The sequence below is a fragment of the Papio anubis genome, chromosome 18, assembly GCF_008728515.1.
Source record: "Papio anubis isolate 15944 chromosome 18, Panubis1.0, whole genome shotgun sequence".
Taxonomy (NCBI): domain Eukaryota; kingdom Metazoa; phylum Chordata; class Mammalia; order Primates; family Cercopithecidae; genus Papio; species Papio anubis.
The window spans coordinates 38,563,553-38,574,684 of NC_044993.1; the positions used below are offsets into that span (position 1 = coordinate 38,563,553).

Genomic DNA, 11,132 nt, shown 5'->3' on the forward strand with positions numbered 1-11,132 from the left:
AGAACTAAGAGATTTTCCCACCTTGGACACAAGTTGAGAAGGGGAAAACTTGAGTCTCTGGCTGCCATTGCTTTGGACATTCTTCAATTGATAAAAGATTAAGTAAACTTGACCACCTACCACTGAGAGTACACTGCCTGTACCTTCTCCCATTCTTTTTTTTTTTTTTTTTTTTTGATATGGAGTCTCACTCTGTTGCCCAGGCTGGAGTGCAGTGGTGTGATCTCAGCTCACATCAACCTCTGCCTCCTGGGTTTAATAATTCTGGTGTCTCAACCTCTCTAGTAGCTAGGATTACAGGCATGCACCATCATGTCTAGCTAATTTTTGTACTTTTACCAGGGACAGGGTTTTGCCATGTTGGCTAGGCTGGTCTTGAACTCCTGACCTCAAATGATCCACCAGATCTCGGCCTCCCAAAGTTCTGGGATTATAGGCATGAGTCACTGTGCCTAGCCTGCCTTTTTTTGGAGGGGGGCACACAGAGGAAATTTCCACCATTTTCCCCTCTTACTGGGTTGGCTTATAGGTAGTTATTTATGGTGTTTATCAAATATGTTTGGCTCTCCACCTCTTCTGCACATCACAGGACTGTTTCCTGGCCTCTTGTGTTTGAGTGAAGCCATATGAGTTGCATATAGAAATGATGTGCCACTTCCAATATAGAAAATTTAATTGCTAAGGAAAATATCATTAGAGATCTGTTTTCTCTGTTGTAGTACCCAGCAACACTTGCATGTCAGCCTACATGCCAGATTATAGAGGCAGAGAACAAAGCCCCCAACTGACCCAAAATGGACATGTACGAGACATTAATTTTTATGGTCCAAGTTGCTAAAATATTGAAGTTGTTACCGCAGCATAACCTAGCCTGTCAAAACTAAGAAAAATGGGGAAAATAGAGAATATTTGCATCAATTAGCTATTGCCTATACCTATAAACCACCCCAAAACCTAGTGATTTAAAACACCTACCATTTTACTTGCTCATGACTCTGTGGGTCAGCAATTTGGGTTGGGCTCAGCTGAGTGGTTCTTCTGCTTATTTCACTCAAGTCACTGCTGTAGCTGCAGTCCATGGGTATATTGATTGGAAGCTGATTGGCTTAGGAGTCTTCAGCTTAGATATCCCATTGCTGCTCCATGTATTCTGTCTCTGGTAGGCTTGCTCAAGCTTCTTGACCTGAGCCTCCATACAGCAAGAGAGCAACAGTAGAACCTACAACACCTTTTGAGGCCTGTGATAAGAACTCCCACATCCTATGGATCAGAGCAAGTCTCTAGTTCAGACTCATGGGGATGAAAAAAATAGACTCCATCTCTTATGGAGGTGGCAGCAAAGTCACATTGCAAACATAGGGAGGGGAGGAATTTGTGGTCATTTTTTGCAATCTATCACATCTTCTCATGACTAGTATACCAGCCCAGAATGTTTAGACATTGAAACAGCATCTGTCTATTTTAGAGGGGAGGGGTATCATCAACAAGATTTGCTTAAAAAACAATTAACTAAAGAACCCATTATTCCAGCACTTGCCCACATAGGGTTATCGTTACCCAGTTTCCATGACACTACATGGTCTTCTTGCAACCAGTAGACACCCTACCTCCCAGGATGCTTGGGACATTTTCTCTACCATCTTTTATACAATGTTTTAAGAAAACATACCTCTTTCAGGAAAATGACTTGGAAAAATGAGATAAGAGCCATAGAGTTCCCAGTTTCACTGAAGTGGATTGAAAATTCCAACAATGGCTCCCACAACATAGGGCAACAATTGATATCTGGAGGCAGTGAGGACCAGGGAGAAATTTGAATAAGAAGTGGGAAGGAGAGCTTCTTACAAAAGTGAACAGCTTGATAAAAGCACTGATGAGTAATAATAGCAGTTACTCACTGAGTACTTAATATTATTACTCCTAATAGTAATAAATGCTAAAAAAAAAAAAAAAAAAAAAAAGCATGTGCTCTCCTAAGAATGAGGCTAAATGTTTATTAAAATGTGAGGGACTTTGGATAAGCAGTAGTCAGCTTATAGGAAGCCTACATTGGCTCCTTGCTTATATAATTTTAACAAATTAGCAATAAAACCCACTGAAAAAGGATAATTATCAGAGAAAAATAATAGTGTTGATGAGACAATGGCAGAAGGCAACCCCTCGACCCCACTCCTCATTCTGATGCCCACCTACCATTTTATCTTCACCTGTAGCTCCCCCTGGTTAAACTTCCAGATTCTGTAGGTTCATTCCTCTTGTCCCGCAAATCCTTGGACCTGCAGTCTCCACCTTCTGGTGTTCAGAGAAGGCCTGGATGGCCAGAGTACAGGGTTCACAGACCTGGCATCCCAGATCCTGCCTTCAGCTACCACCTTAGACAAAGCAGTGGTTAGGGAGGTTGGGGTCAGGGAGCACACGAGGACAGAAAATGCTCCCTCAGCCATATCACCCCCTAAAGACTACAGGATGACTGAAAGGTAGCTGCTCTTGCAATGGAATGTGAATGTTCTTCCCCAGGGCAATTGGATAGATCCAGCTCCAAGAGGTTCCAAAATTTGGAAGGACAGCCTCTGGGATGGCTGTGAAAATTACACAAAAATTGTAACATGGGCCCCTGAGGTCACTCTCTGCAGGTCTGTTCCCCACGGCTTGCCAGTTCTTTTTGCTCTCACCCAATGTCCTATTCTCTGGTGGCCATGTAATGACTCCTGAGGTCAGAAAATGAGTCTACCTCTACAAGAAATCCATCCTCAGCTAGTGAAGGAGGCTGCAGGGCATCTCCCACCCTTCATTCATGCCCAAAAGCTTATTTCACTGTTAGCCTGCCCGGGTTTAACCATTTCGTTGTCTTTTACATAAAATTATAACAGGGTTTCAGTTGAGGCTGGATTTCTAAAATCTTGATACCTAAGAACTAAGGCTATAAAACCACTTTTAAAACTAAAGTCAGATTTTCAGTTCAAATTGGGAGAGGGATCACACACTTTTATCTTCTGTTTTTCCCTCAATACTAACAGAATACTACTATGAACCCAAAGATCGCTGAGATAAGGAGGAAGGGATCCTTAAGTAGAGCAGAGAATCTGTATTGTTTCTGGAATGTGGAAAGTGTAGGGGATCCTACAGATGCATGAGTCACAGAAGAGGAAGCTGGAGTCCAGAGCACCCAGAGAAGGCCCCTGCAAAGGTGGAAGGAATTCTTCCTTGCTGACCTCTGGAGAGCTATAAGCCTTTTACCTGTAGGTAGGCAGAGCAGAAGCAGAAAGGGGAGAATAAATAAGGTAATAAATTAAAGTTCTCTCAGGCTCCTCTCTTTTATTCCCTACTCTTAGCACACTGAGCAAATGATGGTTTATACCCAAGACTTGGACTAGGGCTCCTGATATGGCTGTCAATTGCCTCTTGCAGATGGAGGGGAAAACCTGCTAGTTGTCCCAGCCACCCCAAACTCTCACCACCATATGCCAAGGTTCAAATCACCTTATTCTACCATGAAGGGAACGTAGGGAAGATGAGTTGGGAAGAAGAATTGTAAAACCAAAATGGAGAATGCCTGCTGTGTAAATCAGCCAAGTGCATAACTGGTACACAAGAATGGGCAACCAAAGATCAAGAGCCAGGTGGAAAATCCATTGAGGATACCTTGCAGCCCCAAACTAATAAGTGAGCAAAAAATGACCTCAGAAAACAGGAAATTCAAGAAACAGGGGAAAAATATTTTAAAAATCAAATAAGTACACTAAGATTTAAGGCAATATTACTTTATGACAAAATATACTGAGGAAACAAATCAGAAGATAAGAAAAAGTACTTTGAAAATAAAAATGTGATAATATTGTGAATATTTTTGCTTGTCCACTCAGCATTCATTGCTCCTTCAATCATTCCCAAAAGAACACCCATTTTGTTGAGGTATCCCCTCATCCCAGAAAGCTTATGTGACTCAATAGGCAACTTTTGGTTGTTACAAGGAGAAGGGGGTTAAAAGGAATGAGGGTGTGGTAGGCTGAGTACTGGCCATGGTCACCCCAATCTTTAGCAACCACCACCCTGATCAGTAGGCAGCCATCTGACTGACAACATTGAGGGAAGATCATTCACCAGCAAAAATTTACAAGTCCCTAAAGGCTCAGAAGAGTGTTAGCATTGTTTAGCAATAACATATTTTTAATTAAGGTATGTACATTTTAAAAATAATACAATTGTATACTTAATACACTACAATATAGTATAAACATTACTTTTCTATGCACTGGGAAAACAAAAAAAATTTTTGACTCACTTTATTGTGATATTTGCTTTATTGTAATAGTCTGGAGCTGAACCTTCAAGGTCTCTAAGATATGCCCATATGAAAACTGTATCTCAACAAAGCTGTTAAAAAATAAAAAATATAGCCAAAAATATTTTACACATGAAAGTTCATATTGAACAGAAACACCAAATACTGTGTAGGATTGGAAAAAAACCCCACATTTCAAAATATTCTTATAAAAACTTACAGAGAATAAGAACAGTTAACTACAAAGACAAAGCTTCATCTGACTTGTTACAAATAATACAGAATACAGGAAGAAAATGGATGGATCTGAACATTATTTTTAAAATGTTTGAGTCTAGATTTTTATACTCAGCTCAACTACACAAATCATGAGAGGATGAGGTAAAGATATTTTTCAGACATGTAAAGACTCAAGGTTTTTTCCTGCCTATCTCTCCCCCAATTTTTTTTTAACAAGCAAATAAAAAAAGACTAATAAAAGACACAGGATTCTATCAACAGAGGATCGCCATATGTGGTAGAGAGAATAATGACCCCCATCAAAGATATCCACATAATGATCTCTTAACCTATGAAGATGTTATCTTACTATGGTCAAATAACAGGATAAACCCTGCAGTAACAAATGTATTTACATAATCATAATATTTTCACTGCAGTTTATCAGGTTTTAACTTATAGGAAAATACTGATTACTGGTTATACTTACAGAACATAAAGTGTTATAAACCTTGACAATGTGAAAATACTCCTATGACTAACAGGAATTAAAGAAAGTGGGAGGGCTATGTAGAAATGCTAATTTCCTTAATCTTGCAGTGTCAAGAGAGATGATATGACGTAATGTTAATAAATCTGAAAATAGAAATACATTATTGAACAGATATAAAGCCCTCCAACAGAAAAACTTGACAACAGAAAATACCTAACAAAATTGGATGAAGGACATGGGGAGAATTAGTTCAGACCCTCATCTTTCTTATGAGGAAGCTGGAAAACACTGTTCAGAATTCATAGACCAAAAAGTAGAGTTGTGTGCATTGCATGTGGACATTTGAAATCAACTTGGAGAAACTAAAACTAGAAACAATCAAATACGGTTACCTCTGTGGAGCAGATGGAGTATAGCAATCAGGGAGAAGGGATGCTTTTCTTTTCCACTTTACACCCATATTTCCCCCCCGACCAGCTCCACCTATGGAGAAGAAAACTGTTGCTCCAGCTGTTGGGCTACTGCCTACAGTAGTAGACAGTCATCAGCTATCAGCCCTCTTCAGATAGTGCCTCAGCTAAAGAAAGTTGCCTTGCCCAAGTCCCTTCCTTTTAGAGGTAGCCTACTTAAGATGTTTAGTCTAGATCAGTGATGCAAAGTCCTGGCTTCCTCACTCAACTAAGGACCATTCTGAAGAGCCAGTCCAGCTTCAGAGGTCTCCATGGAATCATTGCATTACTGTGACAGCATCACAGCCCAGCCACTCCCTCAGCCCTAATTCTGCTTCCTCATTTTCCCTCACAGGCTTCGATCTCAAGAGTCTTCCTTTATAAACTTCCCACTTGATAATCTCTATCTCCAAGTCTGCATCCTAAACGACCCAATCTGGGATAGTTTTACACTGACTTTTTAAAAAAACCATTCCTAAATTAATTTTATAAATGCAAGCACAGAGCTATGTGCATGCTTTTATTGATTTGTTTTCTTCTAGAAATAAAGGCTCACTTAAAATCTGAGGAAAGATAAGCTTTATTTTGAGAAAAATGCTCTAAGAGGCTGTCTGCTTATGCAGAATTGCACCAACTCTCCCCATCTATGATGCAGAGGTTGAAGACACTGGTGAGCTAAGCTGCTTTGCATTGTAATAGGAAAGATTGCCTTCTTGAAGCACAGGTGGCCTTGCATTCTCTCAGTGTACCTTAGCAGAGTATCTTTCACCTGCAGGGCTTGTTGGTGAGGGTATTTTGGTTTGTTTTATTTTTAATTGACACAAAATTGTACATATTTATGGCATACAAAGTGATATTCTAAACTAAATTTGGAAGGCCACACCCAATGTCTTTTCTTAAAAGAATAAGGGTGCATTGCTATTCTGTCCAAATAGATGAACACATTCATATTGTCAGAAGCATCTCATGCCATGGGAAACTATGAGGCCTTGGTAATAACTTCCAGTGATTTCCCACAGCATGAAAATCCAACTCAAACTCTTAATCAAGTCTTACTAGGTCCTAGGAGATCCTGCCTCCACCTATGTTTCTGTTTCATCTTACAGCACCTCTCCCCCTATTCATGACTCTAGAGCCACACTGCCTCATTGCATCCTTGGAATCCACCATGCTGATTTCTGCCTCAGAACATTTGCATAAGCCATTGTCTTTGCTTAAAAGGCCAGAAATATTCTTCTCCTGAATCTTCGTTTAGCTGACTCTATCTTGCCAATTCAGGTATCTGTTATAATGCTCCCTTGGGAAAGAGACCTTCCCCGAGCATTCAATAGAAGGCAATGCCCTCTTCCTTCTCTATGGCATCACTCAGCTTTCATTTCTCCAGAGCACTTAGCACCCACTGAGATTACCTTGCGTTTCTTTCTTGTTTAGTCTCTTCTCTCCTTGCCTCCCAAAAGGGAACCTTAGAGCAGGAACTTCCTTTGACAGGGTCTTGCTGTTTTTGCAGAACCTTCAGCAATGCTGGGCCCTACCTGTTGCTTAATAAATAGTTATTGAATCAGCAAATATAAAACTATATGAATTTAGTAGGTTTAGAAATCTCACCCCAAATTAGAAGGAAAGCTTTGTATTTTTAAAGAAATTAGAAGATAAGTTCATAATTCTGAAATACCCCAAGTGTTATCAACTTAACTAAGTGGTGCTTGTGACACAAAATGCCCTGGAAACACTGAGGAAAGCTATTGTCCTTCTCCTCAGGGAAAAAAAGTATGTCTATACACCTTGTATATCCACAAAGTATGATGCGTGCAGTTTCAAGATTTCTTCCCCTAGGTTGAGAAGCCCTACTTTAAAGACTATGTGAAAACCATTTGTAAATGGCACTAAGTTAGCAGGCAAATGAGTGTTGCAGGAGTAACTGCATGTCATTCCCCCGCCCCCACGCCCCGTATGGTCTACACCCATTTAAACAGCTCTGGCTAAATGGGAGCCACATCACGGAGCAGGCAAAACAGGGTCAGGCTAGCAGGAGGCCTTAAGAGGTCATCTTCTCTAACCTCTTGCTGTGCATGACTGCTCGTCCAAACATCTCCAGCAGGCTCGATGATCTTATCAATGGCCTCTTGGCCTCAGTTAACCTCTCTAAAGAGATAGTAGCTCCACCTAATATAATTTATCTTTAAACACATCAGTCTCCTGCATTTGACTATAAATTCATTGAAGACAGGTTTACCTAACAATCTCTAGTGCTGAGTTAGCACAAAACTTCAATGTTTGCAAAGCAGATACTAAGTACCAGGCACTGGGCTCAGAACTTTACACTAATAAACTATTTTAAATTTCAAAAATCGAGTACGTATCATAATCCTAAGAGATATAATCTATCATTTATTTGCTCACGTGTTTATTATTTTACTTTCTTTACTGGAATGTAAATTTCTTTGGAATCGTCAGTTACAAGTGAATCCAGTAAATATAGCTGAATAAGTGAGTGAATGAATGAATGAATGATGACACCATGCAGATGAGAACAAAAAGATAAGAAAGCCCTTTCACTCTTAAGGCAGACAAATAGTGAGCCAAGAAAAACTATAAATAAACAGGTAAATATTTTATTTCCAATTGTGTTAAATGCTCTAAAGAAAGATTTCTTTCCTCTAAATATAAAGCTTATCAATGAGCTTGAGAGTGGCTTGTCGCAGCGGGATGCGGTATTAGATAAGCAGTCTGGGAGCTCTCTCTGAGGAAGGGATATTGAAGCCTAGACCAAGTGGTTAGAAAGATGTAGCAATAAGAAAATTTCAGAGAAGAAGGTTCCAGATGGAAGAAAACAGCAGGTGCAAAGGCCCTGAAGTGGGTGCTTGGCATGGTCCAGGAGCAGAAAGAAGGCCATTGTGCTTAGAGCTAACAGGTTCCACCGAGAGCTCTGACGAGAAGTTTGGGGACATTGGCAGGGGCTGTATCATGTAGTATAAGAACGTTGGATTTTATTCCAATTGCTATTAAAAGCCACAGAGTAGCTTTAAATAGGAGGTTGACCTAACATTTTTAAAGATCACTCTGGCTTCTGTCTGGAGAATGAACTGTAGGGGACAGAAAGCCCCAGGCCATGAGCAAAGGGATGCAGACTGGCTGGAAGGCTGGTGGAAGGATGGCTCCCATGAGCCAGGGGACCTGAGGCCTAATCTCAGCCTTGTCCTGACCACTCGCAGGGTGGGTGTTGCTCTACCACCTGGGCCTCCATTTTCCCACTTATAAAATAAAAGGGGCTCATGGGGCTATCTATTGCTGCTATTTCCTTCCTTCCTTCCTTCCTTCCTTCCTTCCTTCCTTCCTTCCTTCCTTCCTTCCTTCCTTCCCTCTCTCTCTCTCTCTCTCTCTCTCTTTCTTTCTTTCTTTCTTTCTTTCTTTCTTTCTTTCTTTCTTTCTTTCCTTCTTTCTTTCCTTCGTTCTTTCTTTTTTGTCTTGCCCTGCCACCCAGGCTGGAATGCAGCATTGCAATCTCAGTTCACTGCAACCTCCACCTCCTGGGTTCAAGCAATTCTCCTGCCTCAGCCTCCTGAATAGCTGGGACTAAAGGTGCACACCACCACGCCCAGCTATTTTTTTTTTTTTTTTTGTATTTTTAGTAGAGGTGTGGTTTCGCCATATTAGCCAGGATTGTCTTGATCTCCCGACCTTGTGATCTGCCCGCCTTGACCCCCAAAGTGCTGGGATTACAGGCGTGAACCACTGTGCCTGGCTTATTGCTGCTATTTCAACCATGACATTGTTAAACTTCTGAATCTTAGTCTTGTCTTTGTCATTTGGATTCAGAGACAAATCTAAAGAGAGCAGATCTGCCCTCCTCCTGCCTGGACCTTCCTGAGACAGCCCAGCTAACACATAAGTAGCAAAGCTCAGACCAGCAGTATGAGGCTCTGTGGCAGGGGCTGGCTGACAGAAGCCAAGCATGTGCTTCCTACGTGCTTCATGAGAGGGGCCAACCCCTACTCGATCCTGCTCCCTAGTCAAAGCCAAAAACAGACCGCACCCTGCTTTTAAAACAGCGACTCATCAGGAAGACTCTGATGGGGCTTTGTTTCTTGTTTTGCTCTTTGGTCCCCAAAAGGAACACATGGCCACCCCTCAGGGCTCATCCCAGTGTCTCCTCTTGGAAGGAAGATGTGCTCTTTCTAGGCCAGCATTCCAAATGCAGCAACGCTTTGGTTTGACAAAGAGAAAGGGGGTCTGACCTGGTTGGATATTGAATCTGGCTCTCTCCCTCCCTCCCACCTCCCCGCCTTTCCTTTTATCTCCCAAAGTGGTCCTCTCCGGGCTGATGGGAGAGGGCGTGCGCTGTGCTGGGGGTCACATCGCCTCCCCTCCCGACTTCCTCAGCCCCCGCGTCCCTCGCACACTTGCTTGTGCAGCTGCTGTGTGTAAATTCCTCACATACATCTCCGGCCGGCCAGTTTATTTTTACAAACAATAAATAGGACGACATTCCTATGGTGTCCCTCTCTGGACAGTCTAGTTTACAGAGCTGAAGAGACAGTGATGGAAGATTGGTGGGGTTTATACAGATGGTGGTCCGCATGTCGTAAATCTCATAAACACGGAGTGAGGGTTTTTTTTTTTTTTTTCTAAGAAACACAAACAACAACAACTCACTCCCCCACCCCCCTTTTTTTGCTTTCCCCCAAGATCACAAGACATTATCAAGGCCTGCAAATCATGACCAGATGATATTAAGTTGCTTCAATAACACTCTGGATCCCTTCCGGTGTGCTATTTTTCTTCATTAGAAATGATAGCCCAAGTGCACCAAGGCCTCTTTCCCTCTCCTCAAAATTTATAGATCACAGCCTCTAAACTAATTGTTACTTGCACACTAGGCCGCAAGCTGTTTGTGCATGGAGCAATTACCTCCAAGGCTTGATGAAAGGCATGAGGGAAGCAGGAGGGTGAGGAAATTGAAACACTCAGGCAGGGTGGCCAGGGTGCCCTGACATTGTGGATAAAAGTGAATGAGAAGTTCCCTTAACCATCACCTACCTTGTTCAAAGCTTGAGACGCGACAGATACCTGGTGCAAGCTGCTGACTTCATATCGTTATGAACCAAGCCCCTTCCAGACCAACATCTCCCTAGGAAAGAGAAGCATTTGCCCAGATTCTCTGTCTTAACCTCCCAGGTTATAGCACTTCCTATAGCTCAGAGAGTCATTGACTTCCCTGTGAATAAGCAAAGCAAGAGATTGGGTTCCCTGTAGCTACCCTGTCCAGGAGGTTCTCAGGATCTGGGTAGCAAAGCTAAGTGTGCACTCACTGGATGACTGCCAGGTGCTGTCCCTGTGACAGCATCATCCCACCTCAAGCCAGGTTCTCCTCCCCTAGGCAGAGCAAAATCTGAAGGCCTGGGGTCAGAATTAGAGATCTGTCTGACTGCTGCCTTTTGTAGACAGAGAAACAGAGGCTCACCGGCAGGCCGACATCACAGGGCATGCTAGTGCCAGAGCCAGGTCTCTTGACTCCATACTCAGGTCTGTTACTGTCTAGCAATGTTGATGCCCTGGAAATCATGCCATTTGGAGGTAGAGTTCTCATTCAAAATGCCATGCGAGAAATAGCCCCAGCTGATCCCACCAAGGATGATTATCAAAGAGTCGCAGCACATCACCAGTCATAGTCCAGCAGAAAGAAAGTTCT

The 11,132-nt window shown here is 42.2% G+C and overlaps 1 long non-coding RNA gene across 1 annotated transcript; it reads right to left on the minus strand.

Annotated features, from left to right (window-relative positions):
• Positions 1-375: 375 nt before the first annotated feature.
• On the minus strand, positions 376-8,782 carry LOC108583474. Its single transcript, XR_002519230.2, has 3 exons — positions 5,387-8,782; positions 2,194-4,374; positions 376-1,785 (listed from the first exon to the last, which is right to left on the minus strand). It is a non-coding gene; the product is annotated as an uncharacterized LOC108583474 (long non-coding RNA).
• Positions 8,783-11,132: the final 2,350 nt, after the last annotated feature.